We start from the raw sequence: 27,689 nt of genomic DNA, 5'->3' as shown, positions 1-27,689 counted from the left end.
CACAGTGGTTTTAATTAGAGGTAGGGGCATGAGGCTGGGGATAGTTAATGGATGGATACAATTTGATGACTCCTCTAGGGACTGGCCAAAGCCAGGTGTCAGTTCTAAGAGGAAAATAAGATAGAATGCCCCAAAAAAGTATCCCAAAATTCTGCATTAAGCAAAACGGTGGCGCTTGGGAGATGGGGCTGAGAGAGGTACAAGTCTAGCTGAGTAGTCCATGTTAGGGGTTATACTTATCATTTAAGTTAAAGTATTTTGCTTCCTCTAGAAGATGAGCTTTAAATCTTCTCTTGGCTCACAGGAGTGAGTATCCCCAGGCTGTATTTGGTAGAAGGTAGACTCCTCTGTTGCATGCTTTATCTTAGAAAGGTGAATCCAGCTGTGTATTCCCTGTACTTTGACAGGCATTGGAGTGGCCAAGATCATTGGATAAAGGCTCTTCAATTTGGTCTGGAGCTGGTCAGCCCTGGCTCGTTCTTTCCAGGATATAATTAACATCTGTTATCCCAGTTCTATTTGGAGTTTTTCCCCTTTTATTGGGGAACATAGCATCTTGTTTCCCAGCTATTGGATAGCTTGTTGAAATGTCCCTTGGTCTATTATATATTTTAGAAGACTGTCAGTCTTGGAGTAGGTCACTAAGTTATTGGAGAGAAATGGCCTTCCATAGAGCATTTCAAAAGGGGTAAGATGAATCTTGGCCCTTGGAGCATTTCTAATTCTTATTAAGGCTGTAGACAAAAGCTGAGTGCATTTTCCAGAAGTCTCTTGGCAAAGTTTTAGCCAAGGTTCAGTTGATTGTTTGATGGGCCCTTTCCACTTTACCAGAAGACTCCAAGCTGAATGTAAGTGGTATTTAATTCCTAAGGCCTAGCTGACTCCCTGGGTGACCTGTGAGATAGTCCACAGGTCCATTATCACCTTGGAGTGTTCAGAGCAGGCCAAACCTAGGAATAATTTCTTTTAGGAGGGTCTTTGCCACTTTGGAGGCTCTTTCCATTTTAATGGGAAAGGCCTTAATCTACCTGTGAAGGTATCCATAAAGACTGGTTTATAACCTTGGCAGGGTGGCATGTGGGTGAAATCCACCTGCCAATCCTCTCCCAAGTAAGAGCCTCTCCTCTGGATTGGCTCAACCAGTGAAGTGAGCTTAGTACCAGGGTTAGGAGCATAAGGAGCATAAGGAGCAGCCTCAGCAGACTTGTTTTACTGTAGATCTTATTCCAGTCCCCACAAACAACCTGCTTATTAGCTCTTGGGTTCATCTTGGTCCAAATGGAAAGTATCATGTATAGACTTTATTACTTTACATTGGGTATTTGGGGCAAGACTAGTTTACCATCCACACATCACCAAAATCCCTCTTGATGTCCTCCCCTCTATGTAGCCTCTTTTTCCTCATCAAGAGTATATTTAGGATATACAGGCTCCTTTGGGGGAATGAGAGCCAAGATGGAGGCTGGCATGGCATCCAAAGGCTGTAGAGCTGCTTGTTTAACCTTTTGGTCTGCCTGGTTGTTGCCCTGTGTCACTAGAGTCAGGTCTCTTTGATATTTCCAGCAGTAGATCACTGCCACCTCTCTTGGTAGGTGTATAGCCTATAATAATTGGAGGATTTCCTTTCCATGTTTTATTGGGGATTTCCTCCTGAAAGGAGTTCCCTTTCCTTCCATATGGCTACATAAGCATGTAACATCAGGAAGGCATATTTGGAGTTAATATAGAAATTGAACCTTTTTCCCTTCCCTTTAATCAGTTAGAGCACTGATTAAAGCTATTAGTCCAGCCTATCAGACAGAAGTCTCCGCTGGCAAAGGCTGGGATTCTATGACTTCCTTGTGACTCACCATTTCATACCCTGCCTTTCTTTCTCCATTTAGTACAAAATTACTTCCATCAGTAAACTATTCAGCCTCAGATTGGAGGGGTAGCTGATCTGTCAGGTCCAGCCTGCTGGCATAGGTCTGTATAATCACCTGGTCACAAGTGTGTTCAGTCATTAGATGAGAAGGCAGCAAAGATGTAAGACTTAACACATTACAAGTCTTTGTGGTCACTTCTTGGGATTCCAAAAGAATGGCTTTGTATTTGATTAGCCTTTCCACAGGCATCCACAAGTGGACTCTAACCTGGTAAGGAGTTAGAACTTCTAGTTGTTGGCCCAGGGTTATCTTCATTGTTTCTGCCATTAACAGGGCAGTAGCAGCTAGCTCCCTTAGACATCCTGGCCAACCTAAGGCTATTCCATCTTGTTTCTTTGGGAGGTAGGTTACTGGACTTATTTCTGTTCCTAATTTTTGAATTAAGACTCCTTCAGCAATTCCCTTTTTTGTCTGAAACGTACAGCACAAAAAGTTTTGCTAAATTGGGAATCCCTAAAGCTGGGGCTTCAATGAGGGCCTTTTTTAGAGTTTTTAAGCATGGTTTGTTTTTCCAATCCATTTTAAAGGTTCATTATCTGGTCCGTTTGTGGCCTCATACAGAGACTTTGCTATGACTCCAAAGTTGGGTATCCAGATCCAGCAGAACCCTGCCATTCCCAAAAATGAATGGAGTTGGTGTTTAGTAATTGGTGCCCCTAGGTTACAGATGTCCTCTATTCTATCTGCAGACAGCCTCTGGGCCCCAGGGTAAGGATATAGCCTAAATAGTGGACTTCCTGTAAGGATATTTGGGACTTGATGTCTGAGATTTTATATCCCCTATCAGCTAAGAAATTAAGAACCAAAACAGTGTTGGCATTGTAAATATCCAACCATCAAGAGGTCATCTACATATTGGAGAAGTCTCCCTTTTTTAATCTTAAGGACTCCCAAATCCTTTCCCATTACCCTGGCAAACAGGTGAGGGCTATCTCAAAATCCCTGGCACAGTACTGTCCATGTATACTGTTGTCTTTCTATTGTAAAGGGATTTTCACACTAAAAAGCAAAGAGGTATTGGGAGTCTTGGTGCAAGGGGACAGTAAAGAAGGCATCCTTTAAGTCCAAGACTAGGAACTATTTACTGTCTTCAGGTATTTGGGATAGGATGGTGTATGGATCAGCCACTAGAGGGTGGACAGGAACCACAGCCTCATTTACCAATCACAAATCTAGTACCATCTTATATTCTCCTATTATTTTTACTACAGGTTAGACAGGAGTGTTGAAGGGAGGTTGGCAAGGTTTTCACAGTCCATGTTTTAAAAACTTTTCAATAATTGGTTATAGTCCCTCTTTAGCCTCTTGCTTTAGAGGATATTGCCTACAATTGGGATAGTAATTGGGGTCTTGGAGTTGTACCTTACAGGGATAGATGTTTTTGCCCTCTGGGTATTCCATCATACTAGGCAGAGGGGCTTACTTGTTGGTCTACTTCTTAGGGAATTTTATGGACCCTTTTGGGTCCTTTTTGAAGCATTAGGATTCCTGGCTAATGGCTCATTACCACATCCAACTTTTTCATTATGTCTGGCCAAGAGTGGGGAAGGGCAACTAGAGACTATAAGAAATCTATGCATACAAAACTTAGTTTCAATGAGCTAAGGGAGGGAAGGAGTGAAGTTTTTAATTTGGTTTTTCCATCAACTCCTACCACAATCATGGTCTGAGAGGAAGGCTTTCCTGCAAAAGCAGAGAGGACTGAGTTATGTGCTCCATATCAATAAGAAAGATTGATACCCAAGACTTCCAGGGCCAACCAAGCTTCCTCATAAGTGATGACAAGTTTATGTGGGAGCTGTTGAGAGCACCCTGGGCCTCCTCAGACATATGCGGCTTCAGCCAATACACCCAGAATATTGGTGGGTCTGGCCACTCTCTGGGAGCAGGGATGGTCAATCCTCCAATGCCGTTGGTGACATCCTGTTTTGGAGCATTCATGATAGGGTTCCAGGCGTGGCTCTGTGCAATTCATATGCCCCAGCTTCTTGCATTTGAAGCAGGGTAGCTTTCCAGTCTTTTTGTCTAAGGATGTCTTTTGGGCATTGGGTTGGCCCCAATTGCAGCTGCCATAAGTTTGGCTTGCCTTCTTTCCTTACTCTGTTCCTTCTTTTCCTCTTCCAGCTTGCGATTGTTAAAGACCTGAAAGGTGATATCTATCAACTGAGTTTTGTTGGTTAGGGATCCCAGATTTAGCTTCTGAAGATTTCCTCTAATGTCTGAGACCAATTGATTGACGAAATGGTGATTTAGGAGGGCAGCCCCTTCAACAGACTCAGGATCAACAGTAGTGTATTTTCTAAAGGCTTCTTCTAGTGTATCATAAAAGGCTATAGGGTTTTCCTCTTGTTTTTTGGATAATTCCTTTGAACTTGCTATAAATTCACAGGCTTTGAGGCTCTTGTTTTCATTACACAAAGGATGGCTGCTAACATGCGAGCATTCCTCCTTGGATGCAATAATCCCAGTGAGGCTCAGTCATTGGAACAGTGACACTCCCTGGATGTCAGCTTATGGGATCCCTAGTGAAGGCCTCATCTGACTCCCTATGGGCAGCAGTGAGAATTTTTTCTCTTTTTGTAGGAGTGCAACAGTTGTTCAGGAGGAACTGAATGTCCCTTCAAGTAAGATCAAACCCTAAAGCCAGGGTCTGAAACTAGACTGTAAATTTATTTGGGTCTTCAGTATACCTCCCCAACTTCTCCCTACATGATAGGGGTACATGAATGTGAATTGATCCCTTGGGCCCTGACACTTCTTGTAATGGGAGCACTGTTTGAAGAGTTTCTGAGTAAGATTTCTCATTTCAAGTGTGTTGTGGGCTCATTGGCATTGGAGGTGCGGAAGGAGGAGGAATTGGGGAAGGAATTTGGGGTGGAGGTAATGTTGGCTCAGCATTAAGGGTGCAAGGGAGCGGTAATGGGATTCCCTTCATGAAACATATGATGCTCCTCATAGCAGATGATCATCAAGGATATCTACATCTCTTTCCTTAAGTTTTCATTGGGGTCTGGCAAGACTGTTACATGAAGTTGGGTTTTGATACAGGGCCATAAAGGCTTTCACTTATGGTATGTCTGACCATCTTTTTCATTTTTTACAATATTGATATAACTGTAAGATGGTGTCATAATCAAGACTTCCATTGTCACACCACCTTTTAGTCCCTAACTGATATTGGGGACAAACCTCATTACAGTAATGAACCAAACATTCCTTTTATAGGTTAACAAGATCAAAGAATTCCCAATATTTAAAGATTAGCCAAGTGGGGAATCCATTGGAACTGAGTTGGCTAGCCCCATGTCAGCCTGTGAAGAAAGAGAGGAAAATGGGAAGGGGTAAATTTACTCTTTAGGAGAGAGAATTATGAGAACTTCTGGATTCTTAGTGTCCCATGTGACTCTAGGAAGCCTCAACACAGGTTCCTTTTAACTGTTTCTATCACAAATCTGTGGAGCAAGCAAGTAGCAGAGTACCCTGTCTTCTGAGTCAACCATTCACCTAAAGGGTCAGTCTCTTCACCCGTGCATGAGGTTCCTGTGTGCTAACCCAATTATTACCATAGTGAAGAGAAAATGAAGATCAGGAAAACACACCAGATAATAGAAATGCACTAGGTTGGAATTTGAACCTATGACCCTACTTTTGTTAGGTGTTCCATTGCATTAATTTTATTATCAGCCCCTATCAGTTTCCCTAAAGAAAGGAGACTAAGGGACCATCTCTAGAACCTAGGATTTAATATTATTAATCTGATCTGTAAAGGGTGCCAATCACATGTAGGTAGGCCCCTGGTGTTTGCCTCTGGAGCAAGGAGGTCTGACCTCTGGATGAGTGTTTCCTAGACTCTTTGTAGGCTATGAGAGTAAAGTGAGCATGGGTGACAATTGGGATGGGATGGTTTGGGTAGATGGGCATGGTATGTAGGCAGGTAAGAGAATGGGATAGAATGGGTTAGAGGAGAGGAAGACAGAGAAGGTTGTAAATAGGGAGAAGGCAGTTTGGTTAAGCACAGGACCTTGGCCACCAGAGGTGTCACCCTCCCTCCACCCACATTTGTTCTCGGAACAGGGACTGTAGTCCCAAGTTTTAGGGGCATGTAGCCCCCTCCTGTCACCAAGCCTTTGCATTTCCCCCTGTCAGCCAGCTCAGGCTTTAGGAGCCTGGTAGGTGGAGGCTGCTGGGCAGAGTCTGTTGGCCCATGCAATGTCCTAATCATGCTACAGCCGAGGCTGTATCTATTATAGCACATACACCACTACCACTGTTCCCCCAAGGTCACAGTCACTACGCTTTATTGCTGCATGTATCAGTGACCCATGGCTGACTAGTTGGGGTTTCCAGCCCATGCTGATAAGTGGGGTCTGTGCAGCACGTAGGCTTGAGGGGAGGAGCTGGAGGATTGCATCAAGCAGTCACAGGACTTAAGGCTACACCGAATGGCACCAACAGTCCCAGAGGTCCTATGCCAGCAGCTGACTACAGTGAGGGCCCAGAGCTCTACCAAATTGCACAAAGTATCCTGAGGTTCTATACCAGTGGTTTATTCTGGAACCTCCACCCTCCAAAACTTGAACTTCCACCTTTCACATGCAGGACTGGTGCCCTGTGGAGGCATGACTTTGCCTTTTGGAGGTGGGGCTTCTGCCCTCCAAGGGCATGACCTCCAGAGGCAGGACTTCTGCCCTCTGGGGGCATGAACTCCAGAGGCAGGACTTCTGTCCTCCTTGAGGGTCAGGCTGAGAAAAAAAATTATGCATGCACAGAACTTTGTGTGTGTACATTTAATCCATGCACATGGGTGCCATCACACATGCAGGGCTTCCCACATAGTTGTCTCAACTGGTGAGCCAGAAAACCAGGCAGGCATAACTTTGTTGAGTGCCTATTGGACAGACATGCATGATTATTGTGAACTGTGCATGTACTTGTCTTGAGTGGCCAACTGGGAAGCTGTGTGTGTGTGTGCATTGCAAATTTCGTCCTTGGCTCCTTTTAGTGGCTGGCCTGGAAACCATATAGCCTGCACCATACCATGAGTTTTTGTCCCAAGAGGTGGCCCAGAGGCTGTGTGTGCATGCCCATCCCCATGTGCCAGCAGCAGCCAGGACACTGTGCTTGTGAGGGGGCAGCAAGGCTCTTTTCCCTTTACTGCTATTCCATCCTTCCCCCATGGGGGCAGCTGCAAGGGGCACACAAGTCTCCCATTCCACAGGTAGCAGTACATTTGCTCCCTGTCTGCACAGCTCCCTCCCCTATTTTATGAGCAGCTATGCTTTCCCAGGCAGGTATCAGCCTCTTTGGAGCCTATCTTTTCTGTTCCTCTCCTTTTAGAAAAAAAAAAAAGGCCTGTCATTGGATGGACTTACTGAGATATGCCTCCCCTTTGTTGTTTTAAATCCACCAGTTAGGAGGAGAAAGAAAAGAAGAGAAAAATAGAAAGATTGGGGAAGCAGTAGAGAAGCTCAGCCCACACAGCAAGGGCATTTTTAATTGTCCCTGGCCATATAGATGGTTAGAGACCTTGGAGTAGGGTCTCCCACAGTACAATGAAGGAGATTAAGGGGGCTGGGGAAGGGACAGCTAGATTTTAATGTGGTCCATTCCCCAGTATAGAACCAGGGAACTTGGACATGAACCCTGTGCCTTGGGATGCTTGTGGGAGCTTGCAAGTCCTGCTGGAAAATGTTGCATCCTGCCAATCAAGGTGAGGTCCATCTGTGCCAGGGCTCCAAATGAGTCCAAGCATCAGATGAATGCCCCAGGATAAAGGTCCCCTACCACTCAAGGTGGAAGTAGTGTTTGTTCTAAAGCATCAGCTGGTGAGTAGTGGTACCAGAGAACAGAGAAAGATAGATTAAAATAAAGAATGGCAGAGATAGCATATTGGGATCTCACCAGTCAGTTTGTCCTGGCTGGCTTGCCATAAATGTTGATTGCACTGGTGGTGTCTGTGATCACAATCCTGGTTTTTGTGATCCAAATGGGAAAAATCCAAGCAGAGCACATTGTTGGGGTGAGGTAGGATAGCTTCATTGAAGAAATGGAGTTGCCCATCTTGCCAGATAGGAAAAGGGAAGAAGAAGAATGGCTGGGCTCTCTTGGTATGTCATTTTTATACTACCTTGAACTTGGAGGTGGGGAGACATTATGTCAATACCTGTGTCCTCTTACCTATGGACTGGGGGGAGGAGCCCTTGAGATGAAAGGGAGAACAATCCCAGACTATCCTTAAACTAGCTTGCCTCAATTTCTTTTCCTAAAAGTTATGGTTCTATGCCTTAATTTCAAAATAATAAGTAATTGCCTAGTTACATGTGTAATAATCAATGAAACCAATATGTAGATGTAGTTCTTCTAATTTCAAGACCAAAGTTATTTTTGACACTTGGTTTTATGTTTTATTCAAGGCTTATTGACATTTATTTTGCTGATAACCAGACTTTGTTTGACTTCATGTAGAGGCATTACTAAATTTCCAGTGTTAGATACTCCTAAACCTAAGAATATTTTAATTAAAATCTTCATGCAAATTTTAGAACTGATGCATTTACAATTTATGTATTAGTTTGTGTTCTTTAATGACATTTAATATATTTTATGTGCATCAAAGTCATGATTTTAGGTAGACAGAAAATTTCTGTATGTTATTTGAGTATAGGTATTTAATGTCTTGAACACTAGACCTGTTGAAACTACTCCAGGAATGGGAGAAGGGGTAAAGGAGAAAGATGGAGTGGTGAATTCAAGGATGATATATTGTAAGAACTTTTGTAAATGTCACAGTATATCCCCCAGTAGAACAATAATAAAAAGAAAGAAAAAAATGCTTGAGTTTACGAAATATAGAAAATACTATTCATAATAATTATTTTGTATTATTAAACACTAAGTAAAAGTCAAGATATAACCTAAACTCAAACATTGTTGGTAGAGTTTCAATCATGTTTCCTTAAGCAATCAAAATATGTACAACTTGATACTTTGTATCTAATAACAAGAATTTATAATAAGTTTAATAATACTCTTAACCATAGCCCCTGTCTATGGAGAGCAGAGTATATAAGCACATATGTATCAAATAAACTGCAGGTTTGAGTTTGGCACAGGCCCAAACCACAGAAGGGAGCAAGCATAGTTATGCCCAATAAACTGCAGGCTTGAGTTGGTACAGTCTCAGCTGCAGAAGAAGGCAAGATGTAGTACAGCTATTTTCCCTAAGATGTTTATGTTCAGAGAGGTTCTTCCTGTTCCCAAGAATTACAATGTCACACCCCCTCTCCTCCAAGAACTACCTTTCCACCTCGTTTTGCCACTGTATATGATAAACTCACTGGCAGTGGAGGTGGCTAGTGTATCTCCCGGCCCCAGTTTTATGCATGTTTGGTCTTCTGTCTGTTGTCTTTTTCTGCATCTCCCATTGCCCTTAGTTAGGTTTCTAGAACAGGCTTATGCAGGATGCAAGACCGGTCCATATTCTGGTAATTTTACCTTATGTGGCAAAAGACATTTTTCAGATATGATTGCATTAAAGATCTTGAAATGAGAAATTTATCTAAGATTATGTCACTGATTTTAATAAAATATATAGAGCCTATATGAGGAAGCAATGCACTAGAGAGACAGAGATATGAAGACAGTAGCAGAGAGATTCAAAGATGTTATATTTCTGAATTTTAAGAGGAAAGAAGAAACATGAAAACAAACGTGAGGAATGCAGCTCTAGGATGCATAAACGGTAAATAAAAGGATTCTCACCTAAGAGTCTCCACAAGAAAAAGCATTGTCATTAGTCTAGTGGAAAGTATGTAGGACTTCTGAGCACTAGAACTGTAAGAGAAAAATTTGTGTTGTTGATGCCAAACACTCTGATTTACAGCAGCAAGAGGAAACTAATGAGCTTAAATTCTATTGTTAATGTAAAAGTCTAACAGTTCCATTTAAATGTATTTTTATGTTTTTGCTGTATTTGAATTAAAAATTTGACAACATTCATTTTTAATTTGTAATAGTGATTCTATGTGTAATTCTACATGATGCATATTGTACCTAAGTCTAACTCAATTCTGGCATCTTCAAAAAGGAACTGGTATATCAAGGAAGTCTCATGTCTAGACTTCTTTGATCAGAGAACATTATGAAGGTGAATATCAGATACCAGTCAATAATACCTATTCAATGACAAAAATGATCTGTAAATTAGTGTCTGCAAACCTTTAATATTCTTGGATATGAGAAACTGTATTTTTTGGTCTTAGATACCTGCAGGAAACATTCTTGCAAGTCAATGCAAATCTGAGATTTTGCTCCTACAGTAGTAATTGCACTCGGGGCCTTTTGCACTGCATTAGAGTTTCTGTTAGATTTGTACCCAAGGCATAAACCTAGAGCCTGGGGTTTTAATACTACCTGAAAAAAAAGAAATAAAATAATAGAATTTACCACTCAGATGGAAGATTACTTAAGGCAAGAAACCTGTTGTGTGCTTTTTTTTTAATTATTCAAGCCCAAATGGAAATGTGTCATTTGGCCAGAAGACAATGAAATAGTGAATATGACAACATGAATGACTTTTAAGTATTGAGAACTTACCTTTGTTTTAATTATTGTCTTTGTAAGAAGAAGATTAAAAATGTAGTAGCAGAGGTCATACTCTTCAGCATACTTGCTGTTTTGGAGAAAAGGAATTAAATGAAAACTCAGGTGCTTAATATCCTAATTGATTTCAAAATGCCTTCAAAGCCATCCTTGAAAAGTATTTGATCCACATTTCATTTTGATTTTACTTTGATGTTTTCTCCACAGTTTAAAAAAAATTTTTAACATTCAACTCCCTTGAAAATATAGCCAGATTGAAAACCATCTGTTTTAGGTGTCTTTCAGATCAGAAACAGTCTCAATCCTTGTGAGTACTTGGCCAAAGTAAAAGAGCCTTCTCTTTGCACCCTTGTGTTCTATTAAATCTAGTAGCATTTATTTTCAATAAACATGAATTACATTATGTAAGACGCTAATATGTGCTTGGAGTGGAAATAACCATAGGAGAAAATGGAAGAAATAATGACATAGACAAATGAATTAGAATTTATTTATATTTTAGATGTCATTAGAATTTGTTTATATTTTAATAAGATGTAGAATGAAGTACTAGAATGTTTACATGTAGCTTGTATCAGTGCTGCTGTCCTCAGTGTAAAAATTAGTTTTGCTTAAAAATTTACTTTACTTCTAGAATAGATTGTAAGTTGATAACTATATATACTTATAAGAAGTCAATTAATAAATATTATTTAATGAGAACATACTTTGTAAACATTATTGATCTTTCATAGAGAAAAGCCTATTTTGAATACAATTTCAACAAGATTTTGCACATAATCTTTTGCTGCCAACTTAATTTTATAAATTTTTATCAACTGGGTGATAATTCTTGATGTTGGTGGGTATTGTCAGGCAGACATATGGCCAAACCTTTTCCATAAAAAAGGAAGTTAATATTTGTTACTATTGTTCAGGAGATACAAATGAAAATTTTTCAGTTACTCAAATATCATTATACAATTTAAATACATATGTCAATACAATGTCAGTACCCTAAGGACTGACTTTATTTACCATTACCTTAAGGTACAAAGATTACTATTTACTTGAATGAATGAGTAATTAGACATTTTCACCACTCTGTCACACCTTCACTCTTGGAATAATAATGAATATACACAGTTCAAGTGTCTGCTATGGAGAAAAAAAATTAACTTTCAGCTGCAGAAAGTGAGGTTAGTTGAGGACATTCAAGAACAGTCTTCAGGACCTGCTGCAGAAGTCTATCAAGTTCATGCTCTTTGTGGACAGCTTCTGGAATTTAAGTTAAGTAAATGATTAATTAATTTAATTAATTAATTGTTTTTAATTTAATAAAATAAAAATAAAGTAAGTAAATAATTAATTAAATTGATTGAAATAAATTAAATTATTAAGGAGTAAAAACAAAGAATAAGATTTTTCTACTACTTCTCTATGGCACTGTATCATCTCCATTCCTGAATGTTATCACAGAAAAGAAACAAAAAAGTATATTTGATGGCAGTAGTTATATTTGAACCACTTTAACCCAACAATGTAATAACACCCACTGCTTAGGTCTACATGATAGAATATTTCTCAATTCTCATTAAAATCTCATTTTTAAGTATAAAAGGCATTACACTTAAGCATGTAGTTGGATGTTAAATTTGCAGGAAGTGTGTAATTGACTTTAAAGGGATTTGAAGTCAATGGACTACAAAGTTTGGCTTCAGAGAACTTCAATTTTACAAGTACAGCAATAAAGGTCATGGTATTATTTTTCTGACATCCAACTTATAGTGAACTAAAACTTAGAGGTAATTTATCACTAGACACAGTGTCTACATATTGACAAGGACTTCTGTATTAAAAGAAATTAATTATTCTATTATTAAAATATAAATTGCTAAAAACAAGTGATAGGAGCACTTGCTATGATCCAGCTTAATTAACCTTACATTTTTAAGTCTCATTCAATACTTACCACATTCCAAAAGAGAGTTTTGTGCACATTTTTGATATGTAAGGAGGGGTTTCTGATTATTTAAGTGCATCAGGTAAATTTAACCACTTTTTAAATGCCAAAAGCAGAACTCAAGTTCCAGATTTAGTATTATTTTTCTCAATTCACACTAATTCTCAATGCATTTATTCAATACAATATTTATTCAAAAAGTTTTACACATAATGCACTACTTTTCTAGTATTACCCCCTCATTTTTATTTGAAGATTTATTTCTACCTACTATTAACTCACATTTCACAACTAAATTATTTCCATATTTTTTCTGATGAGTCAGCTCTGCAGGGTGGTTTACTACCCTTGAGCCCTTCTCCAACCCACCTCATCCTGAACCCACTTAATCACCTAACAATCAAACTTTCATAAGTAATATTCATTTTCTAGTTAGAAAAGACATTTATTCATTCCAGTTAAAAACAAAACAAGTCTGGCACAGCAACACACATCTGTAATTCCAGCTACTTTGGAGGTAGAAGCAGTAGGATCCCAAGTTCCAGGCTAGCCCAGGCCAAGTTAGCAAGACCTTATTTCACAAACAAAATTTAAAGAAAGGACTGGGTGCATGACTCATGTGTAGAACACTCGCCTAGCATGTACAGGCCTGTGTTTCAGTTCTCAGTACCACACACACACAAATAATAATAATAATAATAATAATAATAATAATAAAACAGCATTGGGAGCCTGTTTCAAATGGTAGAATGCCTACCCAGCATGTGTGAGACCCTGAGTTCAAGCCCCAGTACTACAAAAATAAATAAATAATGAGGAAGCGTTCATTCTAATAAAAGAACTTGGTACCTCCCAAGTGATGACTCAATGTGGCATGTGAATTAGCCCTATTTTGTTCCATCCCTTGGACAAATACTTCATACTTTAGAACACAGGTAAAGCAAAACCACTTATAAAGAATGTTCCACTAAGTATGTATTTTGTATAGAAGACTGAGAAAAAGAGCTCACAAAGTGAAATACTTATGTCAGTGAATATCTTGATGCAATTCTGAGAAACAAATTAGAAAATGGTGAAGCAAATACCAGAAAAACATTTTATTTCTATATTAATAGGCTATTATCTCAGGAGATGACTTTGAAAAACAGAATATGTATCTTTCATTTGTAATTTTAGATACTAATATAGTCATATTTTCATAATTTTAGATGTTAACCTAGTCACATTCCCAGAAGATACATAGAACATATCATATCTAGAAATAGATAATGTATGTTTTCCAAAGCCTTTGGATTTTAAATTTCCTGGCAGGCAAATGCTTATTGAAAACACTCTTTAAAATTATTAATTATCTTGACAAAAATTCTGTCCCTAAAGGGTACTTAGCAATGTAATTAAAATGAATTTAAAATTTAAATTGTTTTTCTGCTCTACATTTAGCAAAAATATTATAGAGTAAGAAAACCTGTTCCCCCACTACCCAGATCTTCTTTTAATATGCACCACCCACTGAATAGGCTATTATATCAACTTTGTATGTTACCCCATCCTTCCTATCCCTTAGCAATCCCTGACAATAGCACCCTCTTCCACAACAACTTAACTTCACTGTAACACACATTAGGGACTTAGTATCCTATAATCTCCACACCTCACATCTCTTCCACCTCCCCATCATCTCTTTCTACCCTGTCCTCTAGTACCATGTCTTTAAATACCAAAGTATCTACCTCTATCCAAACAACTGTTGTTCCCACAATTTCCACTTCTTGTAGATAATATCAACAGGGGCTATCTACCTATTATATAAATAACTGATCTGGCCTTGAATCAGTGAATTTGTTATTGCTAATTTATCCCTCCAGGTCACAGAACAGAAATAACGCATGAACCTAGCAAATGATAAAGCCAGTCATAGCACAGCAATTGAGTGAAGGGAGAGACAACAAGTGATTAAAATCCCCAAATAGCCAATCAATAACGAGGAGCATAGCACATCATAGAAACATGGGGAGAAAAAGAAAGCAAGGAAATATAATCCCTCAAAAGACTAATAATTTGGTAAAGGATTCAGTGGAAAATGAAGAAAATAAACACCCAGTTGCCGACTCCAGTAGAATGATAATGATAAGTGTGTCTAATGAGTCCAATGAGATCCATAAAGATATGCTCAAACAAGAGCTCAAAAATGAGCTCATACAAAAGCTCATGCAAGAGTGTGAAGAGAAGCTCAAAGAGAACATACAAAAACAACATGAAAAACATCAAGGAAACACAAAAGACTTGAAAAGACATAGGAACAACTAAATGAAGTTAGAGAGGACTTCAACAGCTCCAAAATGAAACTAAAGAGATTAGGAAAAAGGAGATAAATGAAATAAAGAAAACAGCTCAAGATATAAAACAGGAGTTTAACAGAGATATGGCAAACTTCAGAAAAAAGAATCAAACAGAAATCCTGTAAATAAAAAAGTTCCTTAAATCAAATAAAAAGTACAGTTAAAAGACTCCAGTAGTGGAATTCTAGGGCTCAAAAACAAAATAGATAATAATGAAAAAACAGAAGAGTCCTTAGACAAAAGACTCAAGAGCTGCAAAAGGAACATGCAAGAACTCAGTGATTCCATTGAAAGACCAAATCTGCAAAGCATGGGCATTGAAGTAGGAGAAGAGGTACAGACCAAAGATATATGTAATGTATTCAAAAAAATAATAAAGTTTCCCAAATCTTGAGAAAGTGATGCCCACTCAGTTACAGAAGCCTCCAGGACACTGAACAAACTTGACCAAAATAAAACCTCCCCATGGAATATTCTCATTAAAACAACTAGCACAGAGAACAAGGAAAGAATACAAAAAGCTGTAAGAGAGAAAAATCAAATAACAATTAAAGGTAAGCCCATGAAAATAATAGCAGATTTCTCAACAAAAACCTTAAAAGCAAGAAACACATGGAGTGAGGTATTTTAAGCATTGAAAGTAAACAATGTAAGTTCTGGGATACTCTATCCAGCAAAGTTATTATTCAAAATTGATGCAGGAATAAAAATCTTCCTTGATAAGCAACAGATTGAGAAAGAATATAGGAAAACAATTGTACTTACAATAGCCTAAAAAAAATCACCAGGAATTAATGTAACAAAGGATGTGAATAACCTCTACAAGGAAAACTACAAACCACTGAAGAAAGACATTGAAGAAGACTACAAAAGATAGAAAAATCCCCCATGCTTATGGATTGGTAGAATCAACATAATAATAATGGCTATATTACTAAAAGTAATCTACAGGTTGAACAAAATTCCCCTCAAATTCCCAGTGATATTCTTAACACAGATTGAAAAATCAACCCTAAATTTCATTAGCAGCACAGAAGACTGCAAATAACCAAAGCAGTGCTGAGCAAAAAGAACAATGCTGGAGGTATCACAATACCTGCCTTTAAAATATACTGTAGAGCCATAACAAGACAAACAGCATGATACTGGCACAAAACCAGAATAGAGGACCCAGATATGAATCCACACAGCTAAACTCACCTAATTTTGACAAAGGCATCAAAAGCATCTCATGGAGAAAGGGCAGCCTCTTCAACAAATGTTGCTGCAGAACTCAGTATCTCCTGCAGAAAACTGAAACTGGATCCAGGCCTGTCACCCTGTACAAGTATCAACTCAAAGTGGATTAAAGACCTTAATATCAGATCTGAAACCTTGAAGCATGTACAGGAAAGAGCAGGAAATACACTGGAAACATTAGAACTCAAGTGGCTCAGCAACTCAGAGAAAGGATGGACAAATGGGACAACATGGAATTAAAAATCTTGTGCACAACAAAAGAAATGGTATCTAAATTGAAGAGGTCTCCCACTGAATGGGAGAAAATCTTTGTTAGCTATATGCCAGGCAAAGGACTGATAACCAGAATATAGAGGGTCCTTAAAAAACTAACCCCCCGCAAAAAATCAATGATCCAATGAACAAATGAGCAACTGAACCGAACAGAGCCTTTTCAAAGGAAGAAGTCCAAATGACTAAAGAACACATGAAAAAAATGCTCACCAAACCTGGCCATAAAGGAATTTCAAATCAAAACCACAGTATTCTTCCTCACTCCTGTTAGAGTAGCTACCATCAAGAAACCACCAAAAACAAATGTTGGAGAGAATGCAGGGAAAAAGGAACCCTCATACACTGGTGTTGGGAAGGTAAGCTAGTGCAACCATTATGCAAAACAATATGGAGGCCCCTCAAAACACTGAAAGTAGACCTGCCATATGATCCAGTAATACCATTCCTATGGATATACCTGAAGAAATATGAGTCAGCTTACAACAAAAATACCTGTACACTCATGTTTACTGCAGCACTATTCACAATAGCTAAGCTATGGAAACAGCCAAGATGCCCCAGTACTGAAAATGTGGTATTTATAAATAATGAAGTTTTATGCAGCCACAAAGAAGAATGAAATTTTGTCATTTATAGGTAAATTGATGGAACTGGAGAATACCATTTTAAGTGAAGTTACCTGGGCTCAGAAAGCCAAAAGCTTCATGTTCTCTCTCATCTGAGGATTATTGACCCAAAACAAAAGCAGCAATATTATGGGACCCAAGTCTCACTAAGGGGAGGTCCCACACATGATGAATAGAGCAAGGGAAGGAAACTAAAAACTTGAATGTAGTTGGATGTGCTCTCTGTACAGAAATGAATGTAGAAAATCTTAAATTAGCTGGAGCCACCATGGGAAGATGACTAGGAAGGAGTGAAGAGGACTAGAGGAGATGAATCAGTTGGGGCTGTAATACGTATATGCATGGAAAAATCACAAGGAAACTCCCTGTGTAGCTATCTTTATCTCAAATTAGCAAAAACGTCATGCTTTACTTTTTATCGCTTATCTTTTTTTTTCTACAAAGTCAGTGGAGGGCAGAATGGGTCCTGCCTGGGCATTGGTACAGTGGGAGGGGGGAGGTGGCAGAGAGCATGAACATGGTGCAAATAGTGTGTACACAAGTATATAAGTGCAAAAATGATAACTGTTGAAACTGTTCCAGGAATCAGGAACAGTAAAGGGGGTAAAGGAGAGCGGTGGAGGAGCTGAATTCAAGTATGATATATTTGATACATTGTAAGAATCTTTGTAAATGCCACAATGTGTCCCCACTCAGTGCAACAATAAAGAAAAATAAATAAAAGCAAGAATGATACCTAATTAATAAATTGGCATGTTTACTAAATTTCTATTACATTGAATTTTAGTTTCTTGAACTAATGTTTTTTAAATCTAAAAATCAAACTGAAATAAGGTTTTAGCTGAAACAGGTTAATTTAGTTTTAAAAAGCACTTTATAAATGGCCAATAACTGTTGTGGGATAAAATATAAGGTGGACTGCATCTAAAATATATATGTTTATTCTTCCTTCACAGTAAAGAATTTCTTTTAATGAAGAACCTGTTTTGTGTTCAAAATTACCTTGAAAGGAAAGTAAAAGTGGAGAAAGAAATGAGCAAAGCCTTAGTATACATAGAAACAAATTGTCCATGCTGGATGGCATGTCTAAACAACAAATGCAAAACACTTATCACGTCATCTTTCTGTTTGTGAAGAAAGTTGTGATTAGTGTAAAAATACTATAAAGGTCTATGCTATCAATTTCATCGCACTATTTTCTTATAGGGGATTGCACACATAAATGAAAATTGTAACCAACTCATCAGTTCACAGTGAGTGAGGTAACTTCAGGTTAGTTATTTTCAAGTCAGTTTATTGACTCTGAAGGAATTGTGGATATTTCTGCAATATTTTTGTCAGAATACAAGTTAACCAAGTTTTAGATAAGGACATAATTGATGGAGATGTTTTGAGTGCTCTGGCTTACTAGCTCAGTTCTTACTGGATGACTTCTTTCTGTAAGCTCTTCCAACTCTCCCTAAGGCTTCTCTGGTCAGAGAATCCTGTCTTCATACTTGGCAGGTCATAAATGCTGGGTTTTGAACAAGTCAAGAAGCCTCTCAGAAGATGCCTCTGAGGTGGGAGTCACACTTTTTCCTAGAGGATCATATTGGGTTCTAGCTACATTTATCTAAGGCGTTAAGAGTCGCTCCTTTAGCCTCATTTACACATCTCACTCCAACCCTATGATCACCTCTAAAAGAAACGACTGAAACTGAAATCCAGTCTCCAGTCCTCTTTCTGAGTCAGATCAACCTCAGAGAACATGTTTATGAAACAGACATTTTCATAATAAATTAAATGTTAAATTATTTTTTAAAATATCATCATCTTTAATCTGCCAAATTTTTTGGTACATTTTCCCTTGGGAAAAAAATCACAATACGTTCCTCTTTTGCTTTAGAGAGAAACTTTTCTATCTTTGGTTTAGAAGTATATCTTCACAACTGTAATATTAAAAGGAATTCAATACTCTTGAAAACTAAAGTGATTTTTGATTAGAGTGTCATCAATTATTCAATGTCTTAAATTCACTTTTAAGTTACAAGAATAGAGAAGATATTTTCCAATGAATACTTACTTTCATCTAGTTTCTTTGCATGTTAAATTTGTTTATGAGACAGGTTGCCCAGATCTCAATTTCACCTTAAAAGCCTATAAATTTTAAGTCAATATATTTTTAAGATGTAATTTGAAGGAGATATATCTTTAGTACTGTTTGTTTTATTTTATTCTTAGATATTTACTGCTAGGTTTTAAATTGCTGCTCATTTTATTTTGCCATCAATTTTTTTTCTTTTTCTTTATTTTTAGCCATTTTGTATCATCATAATTTAGATAAGGTTTTATACACAGTGTAAAGCTAATTTTTTATTTTTGGCAGTGGTGGAGATTGAACTCAAAGCATTGAACTTGCTAGTCATGAGTTTTACCATTTAAATCACATCCCTACTTTTGTACTTTTAGTTTGTTTTTCAGTTAGGGTCTCATACATTTGCCCAAACTGACCTTGAACCCATAACCTCCTACCTTTACTTTCAGAGTAGCTAGGATAGTAAGCATGTGCCACCATACCTGGCTTATTTTTGAGGTAAGGTCTAACTAACTTTTTTCCAGGATGGCCTTGAAGGTCACTCTTCCTGTCTCTGCCTCTCGTGTAGCTGATATTATAGAAGTACATCACCATGCCCAGCTAAACAAAAATTTGCTGAACATGTGAAATTACTGATGAGAAATTTATTGCAAGTTGAATGTTCATATTTCACATTCTCTTTTTCATTAAAATTTAAGATTATTTTATTTTTGGTGTACATCTTGTTCCATTGTATCTGATTTTTGAATCTTTTTGTATAAACACAAGTGTGAAATCACTGGGTCCATTTTATCTGGAAACTCATATCATTCTTAAGTTACAAATATACTATCAAATTTCTCTGTAAACATGCATATCCACAACTTTAAATTTCTCTTTCCTTCTTATTTCCTATTGCAAAAATTGGAAATATGTTGTAACTTTTCAATTTATGCTCCATGTTTATAGAATGTTTTTATATTTCTTCCTTTCATTTTCGACTTGATGTGAAGGTTTTTGCTCCTAAGCTGCTTATTTGTTAAGGTTTAATTTCAGTTTTTTTCCTTCAAAAATTACCTTTGTCTTATTTTTAGTGCTCATGTTTCGCTTATTGTTCTATTTTGCCATGATATTTGACATTATCTTAAATATATTTAATTTTTTGACCCTTGAGAATACAATTTAAATTTTTCTCAGTTTCCTTCAAATTATTCTATTTCTGGTATTTTAGAAAATACAGCTATTCTGTATTTGATGATTCTCCATCATTATAACCTGTTTTATCTTGTGATTTTTATTTATTTATTTATTGGTGGTAATAGTGTTTGAACTCAGGGCCTTGCCCATCATACAAGCAGTCTACCACTTGAACCATGCCCCTAGCCCTTTTTCACTTAGGCTATTTTTTTCATTTAAGATCCAGAATTTTTCCACTGGGCCAGTCTTATACTGCTATCTTTATATCTATCCCTTCCATGTAATTGGGATAACAGTACCACAATACCACACTAAGCTTCCTGGTTGAGATGGGATCTCAGCAACTTTTTGCCCAGCTCTCTGGGAAACATAATCTTTCCTATCTCCCAAGTAGCTGGAATTACCAATGGAAATCCTATTCAATAGTTTTTGGCTGTAAAATTTTTCCTAAGGATCATTTCTTCATTTTAGTCTTATAAGCATCCCAGTTTGGCCATTAGTCATGCTGTCTGCCTTGAGGGCATTTAGGTAATATATATTTGAATAACACATGATAGTGAATCACAAATTTTCATTTAAGAGCTTTTTCCAACTTCCTTTTTCTTTTATTCTTAAATATATTTTTGAAGTTAAATTTATATGTGTATGTATATACTTTTTGGCACTACTCCAGTTGCTAACCAAGCACTCTAGTTCTTGAGCCATACCTCTAGCCTATCTGTTTTAGTTTCTTTCCTAAATAGGGTGTCATCCCAGTAGCTGGGATTAGATATGTGAGCCACCATGCCTGACCCATTTTAGCTATTTTTAAGTGCATAATTTAGTCACAAGAAGTATGTGAACCCATCACCACCATCCTTCTCCAGAACATTCACTCATCTTCCCAAATTAAAATTCATGTCCATTAAGCAGTAACTCTACTTTCCTTCCTCCCCTTCATCTCTGGCAACCACCAATGCATTTTTTGTTTGTATGAATGTGACAACTTCATATATTTCACACTTAAGTTCTTTGGGGATTTGTTCCGAGGCATTGGCTCATTTCACTTAGGATAATGTCATCAAGCTTCATCCATGTTGTAGCCTGTGTCAGAATTTTCTTCTTTTGAAGTATAAATCTTCTAGTCTCTGTATCAACTCCAGCTTTTACCTCAATTTTATTAGTGAACACTTACACAGCTCTAGTCCAATGCTACTATGACCAGGGGCGTACAAATATCAGCTCAATCGCTGCTTTCTATGGTTTCAGGTGTGTTCTCCAAAGCAGATTTAGTGGATCACAGGTAATTCTATATTTAACTTTTTGAAGAACTGTCATATGGCTTACTATGTTCCATAGAAACTGCAGTATTTTACACTTGCACTCATAATGGACAAGGAATACAATATCTTCACATCTTCACCAACACATATTATTTTCTGGATTGTCACTATTGTTATTTTTAATACTAGCCATCCTAACTAGTATGAAGTGATATTCTTTGTGGTTTAGAGTTTTGTTTCCCTAATGACTACAAATGTTAAACATTTTTTATAGGCTAATTGACTATTTCTTGATCTGCTATTGAAAAATGACCATTCAAAAGATTTGCACACTTTAATAGAGGTTTTATTTTTTTTGCAATTAAGCTGGATATGTTCTTTATATATTCCAGGTGGTAATCCCTTAGCAGATATATGATTTGGAAATATTTCTTCCATTCCATGGATTATATTTTCTCTCTGTTAATAGTGTCCTTTGATAAACAAACTTTTAAAATTTTGATGAAAACCTACCTATCACTTTTTTTTCTATTGTTGCTTGCACCTTTGGTTTACACCCAAGAAATCACCACCAAGTCTATTGCATGAATATCTTCTGTGTTTCAGAGGTTCAGCTCTTAGGGTTAGGTCTTTGATATACTTTGCGGTAATTTTTGTGTATCAAATTGTACCTTTTGAATATGGGTTATCCAGTTTTCCCACCATAATTTGTTTAAAAAGTATATTTCTTTCCTGTTGAAGGATTTTGGCATTTATGTTGAATAACATTTGACTTTATATGCAAGAGTCTGTTTCTGGGCTTTCTTTTCTATTCCATTGGTCTGTATGTCTGAGTTTATGCCAATAATGCCATGTTTGATTTGTATGGTTTTAAAACATTTTATTTATTCTTGAATGAATAGAGGAACATCACTTCAGCATTTTGCATTCTTATGGGTGTCAATGTGACATATCTCCCATAAATGAGGTCCTTTTCTTACCTTCATGCATTCTGAGCTACAGGGAGTCAGCACCCTCAAAACAAGTATTATGTTACCTTGTCACTTGTGAAATCTGAATACTGCTATTTCTTTTCTCAAATTCAATTACTTTCCATATAACCTAGAAGTTATTACTTCTCCACAATTTCCAAGTATTAAGAGTACATTTACAGTAATGTGGCTAGTCATTCTTCTGAGAAGGCCAAAGTAGGTCAATTATTCCAATGAGTATCAGCAAGGCTAAAGTAAAGAAGAACATTTTAGTAAGAGAAAGGGGCAATGCAGAATATCCAAAAGCATGACTTTCAGCAGAAAAGAAACAAACATTAACATACAATGCATCCTGTATGTACCTAGTATACATTGTTGAAGTATTTTTAGTGTCATGCTATACATGTCATGAAATAAAATGATGCTATCACTATTTTTTGTATATGTGAACACATTCTATTTGTATTCATATTAAGCATTTATTTGTTAAGGACACTGAATTCTGATTTGGATTCCCCATGAAAAAAATGGGCTGTCTATTAATTTGTCATCACCCCCCCAAATCTGTCAGATTTACAAAATTGTAAGGAACAAATATTGGTGATACTTAAATTTTAAAGACTGTTTTGTGCTTTTTCTTATTGTTGTGCTGTGTGGGGGTGCATTGTGGTATTTACAAAAGTTCTTACAATATAGCAAATATATCATACTTGAATTTACCCCCTCCACCATTCTCCTTTATCCCCCCCCATTCCTTGAATAGTTTCAATAGATGGAAGATGAAAAAATAGTACAATAATTTGTGTATAAAGCACATCAAAAGAAGGACTCCATATAATTGAACTTACATTTTTTTTACAGCACTGTGTATAAAATATAGGGCTTCATATACATTAGTTAAGCACTTTATCACAAAGCTGTACCCTGGCCCTCAACCTTAACTTGATGGCATCACATATTGAAAAGCCAAACTTAAAATGAAATGTTTCATTTTCAGTTCTCAAGTAAGTTGCTATCTAATACTGTCTAAAATTCGGCTAGCTCTAAACTTGATTTGTATTATATATTATAGCCAAGAAAATATTTTGGATTTGTGTATCATTAAAGATTGGTTGAAAAGATATGTTTATTAAAACTTCTTCATCATTTCCAGGGAGAGTCATATACTAAGAGAAGACAAGACACAGCATTCTACCATTTCAATCACTGAAACTTGAGGAATACTTAATTTTTGTATACAAAAGTTATGATTCCTTCAGCTTTCACTAAATTACATGTCAAAGTATCAAATATTTAGTTTCATTTATTTATTTATTCATTTTGTAGTATTGGTGTTTGAACTAAAGACCTATACTTTGAGCCACTCCACTAGCCCTTTTTTTGTGATGGGTTTTTTTGAGATAGGATCTCACAAACTATTTGCCTTAGGTGGCTTCAAACTGTGATCCTCCCGATCTTTGTCTACTGAGTAGCTAGGCTTATAGGTGTGAACCACTGGTGCCCAGCTACATATTTAATTTTAAATCATAGAGAGTGAAGCTATGATAACTAACAATGTTCCCAAATGAGCAACGTAGTTTGGTCCTTCATTTCATCATTTGTTTTAGCTGGAAGGTTATGTTAATTAATTTCTAAACTTTTGTCCTTATCTGTTTTACAGGCTACAGATCTCAGCTATGCCGGTATCTCAGGTAATGAAGGCTTCTAGGATGGCTACCGTGGCTATCACCTGTCCCATCTTCCAGCTGAGAGCTGTGATGGTGAGCCTATGAATGGACTATTTTGTTTGCTGGATGATGAAATATATCACATGATGAAATAGAGGAAAAAATTTTAATATTTTTCAGTAGAACTGAAAAGATTTTGTTTTCTGTTTTCAAAGGTGACTCACACTGAATTGGTTCATATTTGACAGAAGGGAGTATCTGTAGCCTTGACACATTGTTTCCAGAAACTTAACCTCAAGGTGTCAATAATATTTATGAAAACAAAATAAATCTTACAATAAAAACTTTCAGAGCAGTAAAGTTACATATCTATATCCATGTATCTCTTAAGGTATACCAGGAGGTCATTTAAATTACACCCTACTGTTTGTAAATCACCTTTCATCATTTGCATTTTATTTCACTTCAGCTATTTTGTTTTAGTACTGTCACCATAATTATAAAAAAATATTTTTTGACACCTAGAAGAATAAGAGCACTGAAGGTGTCAGGTGCTAATGCAGATATAAATTCTACTAACGGTGACTTTTACATTGATATGAGTAAGGCAATTTGAGATTTTTTTAAAAACTAGATTTTTCCAGAACCATCTTGAAATATATAGGGACCTCTGGTGAATATCAGTGCATATTTTGAAATTTTTTAAAAATCTTACTTTTTGTAGCACAATTAGATTTTCCCTATATTAAATTGACTATATAGTAAGAAAAGTTGTGTATTGTCCCAAATCAGTGTTTTCTTATGATGATAATCTCAAGAAAACAATACCATTTGTTTAGGAAGGATCCATACTGTAAGTGCTCACATGACTTGATGTTTCCCCTGTTCGTGAGACAATCATTCCTTCTCTGTGAATCTCTTTCTCTTAAAATAACATGTGAAACTTTTTGTTGTTCCAGAAATCTTTGGAACTTTTACCCATTGTTTCAATTTCTGTTGAAATACACAAAATCAGACTGGAATCAATTTCATGAGACAGAATCTCAAATATCTGAAGGAAACTATCAAAGCTTCTGGCTTAATAACTTGTTAAACTAAAAGTCTTCCTTTGTCTCAGTTACTAAGCATTTGACATAAACTAAAGTCCCCCACCATGTTGGTCTGAAGAAAACTCCAAACTATCCCCCTTTCTCTCCAGTTTTAGAATGGAGTATAATGTGGAATGTTTTCTAATCTTTCTAACTTAAATTCCTCTGTCTGCCAATGCAGTATAATAGCATCTTGGGATGTTTTCGATCATGTTCAGTACAGCATTATGTAATCTCTCACTTGTGTAACACATACTCCAGAATAAATCCTATCATTCAAATTTTTTAGCTTTTCTTACAGCAATTAATTGTAAGCATATGAGGCCTGACAGGATATTTAAATATGTATATATTGAAATAAACTATAAGGGAAATACAATTTGGACTTTAAAAACAAAAGGTCATTGAAAAATTTGTTTTCAGAAACAGAGTATAAGAGGAACCAAGGTAAAATTATTCCAAAGAGGTGATTTGATACATCTTTTAATAGGATTTTAAAATCAAAACCACTCATTCAAGTGTAGCACATAATTATGTGAATTCCTTCTTGAATTTTTAATGAAAAACCTAACTACCAGGGCTATTTGGAGTATGAACAAAGAACATTACACTTAAAAGTTCTAGATTCAAATCCTAATATTGTAATTTGTTTGCTCAAGCATTACTAGCATATAAATGAAATCCCATGAGCCTCATTTTCTTGGAAGGCCAAGCCTAAAGTCCTGAATTGAAGCTCTCCCTTGTTCAGGTTTAAAAGTCAGTTTGCTCTGCACAGATGCCATACCCTAAAAGTCATGTAGTAAGCAATAATGATGAGATAGTTCAGTTGTTCTAATATTTTGAAATACTTATCTCTCATAGCATTTTGATAATTAGCATGCAGCAGAATAGTTGGTAAAATTCAAATTTGGAACACATGACTGATAATTTATAATAGCTTTCTATATTGAAGGACAAATTTCTAATGGCAGTGACAAGAAATGTTGCTGTGCTCAGGGGATGGGAAGATTTCTATCTTGGATTTCATTAAATTTGAATATGATATTAAATATCTACATGTCTTCATTTGTTCTTATGAATTGAATCATATGCTAAATGGTCTGGAAAAAATGAGAAAGCTGATTGCCAAATATACAATATTTGTTTGTGGGCATAAAAGACCACTTGGTTTATGCTAATTTAATTAATCCTCACCTAAAGCATACACAGTGCCCTGGGACTTAATGTACCAGAAAAATGTACATAAGATTTTGACACTATCACTCTCCTGTACTACCAAGAAGTAGCACTGTATTCTGACATTGTATTAATAAGTCACTTGGACAGCTTCCAACAGGAATACAAGATCATACTTTCTAGCTTTAATTTTAACATGAGAACTAATTCCCCAAGTAGAAGTTTTTATGATTTGAATTTTCTATCACATTTTCTACTTTGGCAGTCTATGCCACAACTCATGGATGGAAATTTGTATTTTAAGGATTCTTATATCAGTGAAAGTAATCAGAAATAGATCATTAAAAATAAAATATTGAATTTACAGATAGTAGCATGCTATCAATTTCACTTGGGCCATGCAATTATATAATTCTTCAGTTATGTTTCTATAAACTTGATGGAATTCTGATAACTCCCCTTAGCAAAGAAGACAGAATAACTAATTGCTTTCCATTCACTCACTTGGCTGAAGGGTGAAGAGCTAAAACCTAATTTACCCAGTAATTGCTACATTTGTGGAAAACAGCATCAAAGCCTTCATATGTTTTACTGTCATCTCTTGGGAAGGCTCATGTCTAATTTTTATGCTGATATGGCTCATAATATAGTCCTCTGACTCTTCTATTTTCTCTTGCAATTGCAAGGTTTCTTATTCCATTGTGAATATTCCTCTGAACTGAGATTAGCTTAACTGCGCTTCCTTTGAAAACCTGCCTACCCATCAAATGTGTCAGGCCTAATGCATTCAGAAGCCACAGAAAATCAATGAACACCACACTTTTCTGCTTTCTGCAGTGATCAATAGGACTCACATAATGGGTGGAAAATTTTTAATCATGACAACTCAGATCTTTTTAGTATAAATCTCCCCTGCATTGTAACCTCTCCATTTCCCACTTCTTGAATTTACAGACATTGAGTAATATCTGCACAGAAAGACATATATGTATATATATATATAGATATATGAGAAGTAATACAATTAGAACTTCACACCACTTCAATATTAATGAGTTTAGATCCCAAAAGGACTATTTTCTGAGCAATGTAATGTATTCTACATTTTGTATTTTAAATCTACAAATGGAAGATATTCTGTTAGAAAGTGAGAACTTATTTAAAAGCAATTTCATTCAAATATGCATATACAGGGAAGTAGAAATTGCTTCTTTGATTCTTTTAAATTTAAAGTTATCAAGCCTTCTTTGAAGTTTTAAAACTGATTTTTTAAAGTTAAGAATATATATATATATACATGTATATATCAGATTTGAAGAATCATTGAATC

The sequence above is a fragment of the Castor canadensis genome, chromosome 4 (genome assembly GCF_047511655.1).
Source record: "Castor canadensis chromosome 4, mCasCan1.hap1v2, whole genome shotgun sequence".
Classification (NCBI taxonomy): domain Eukaryota; kingdom Metazoa; phylum Chordata; class Mammalia; order Rodentia; family Castoridae; genus Castor; species Castor canadensis.
The sequence above is the reverse complement of the archived record's forward strand: the minus strand, read 5'-3'. Positions refer to the sequence as shown.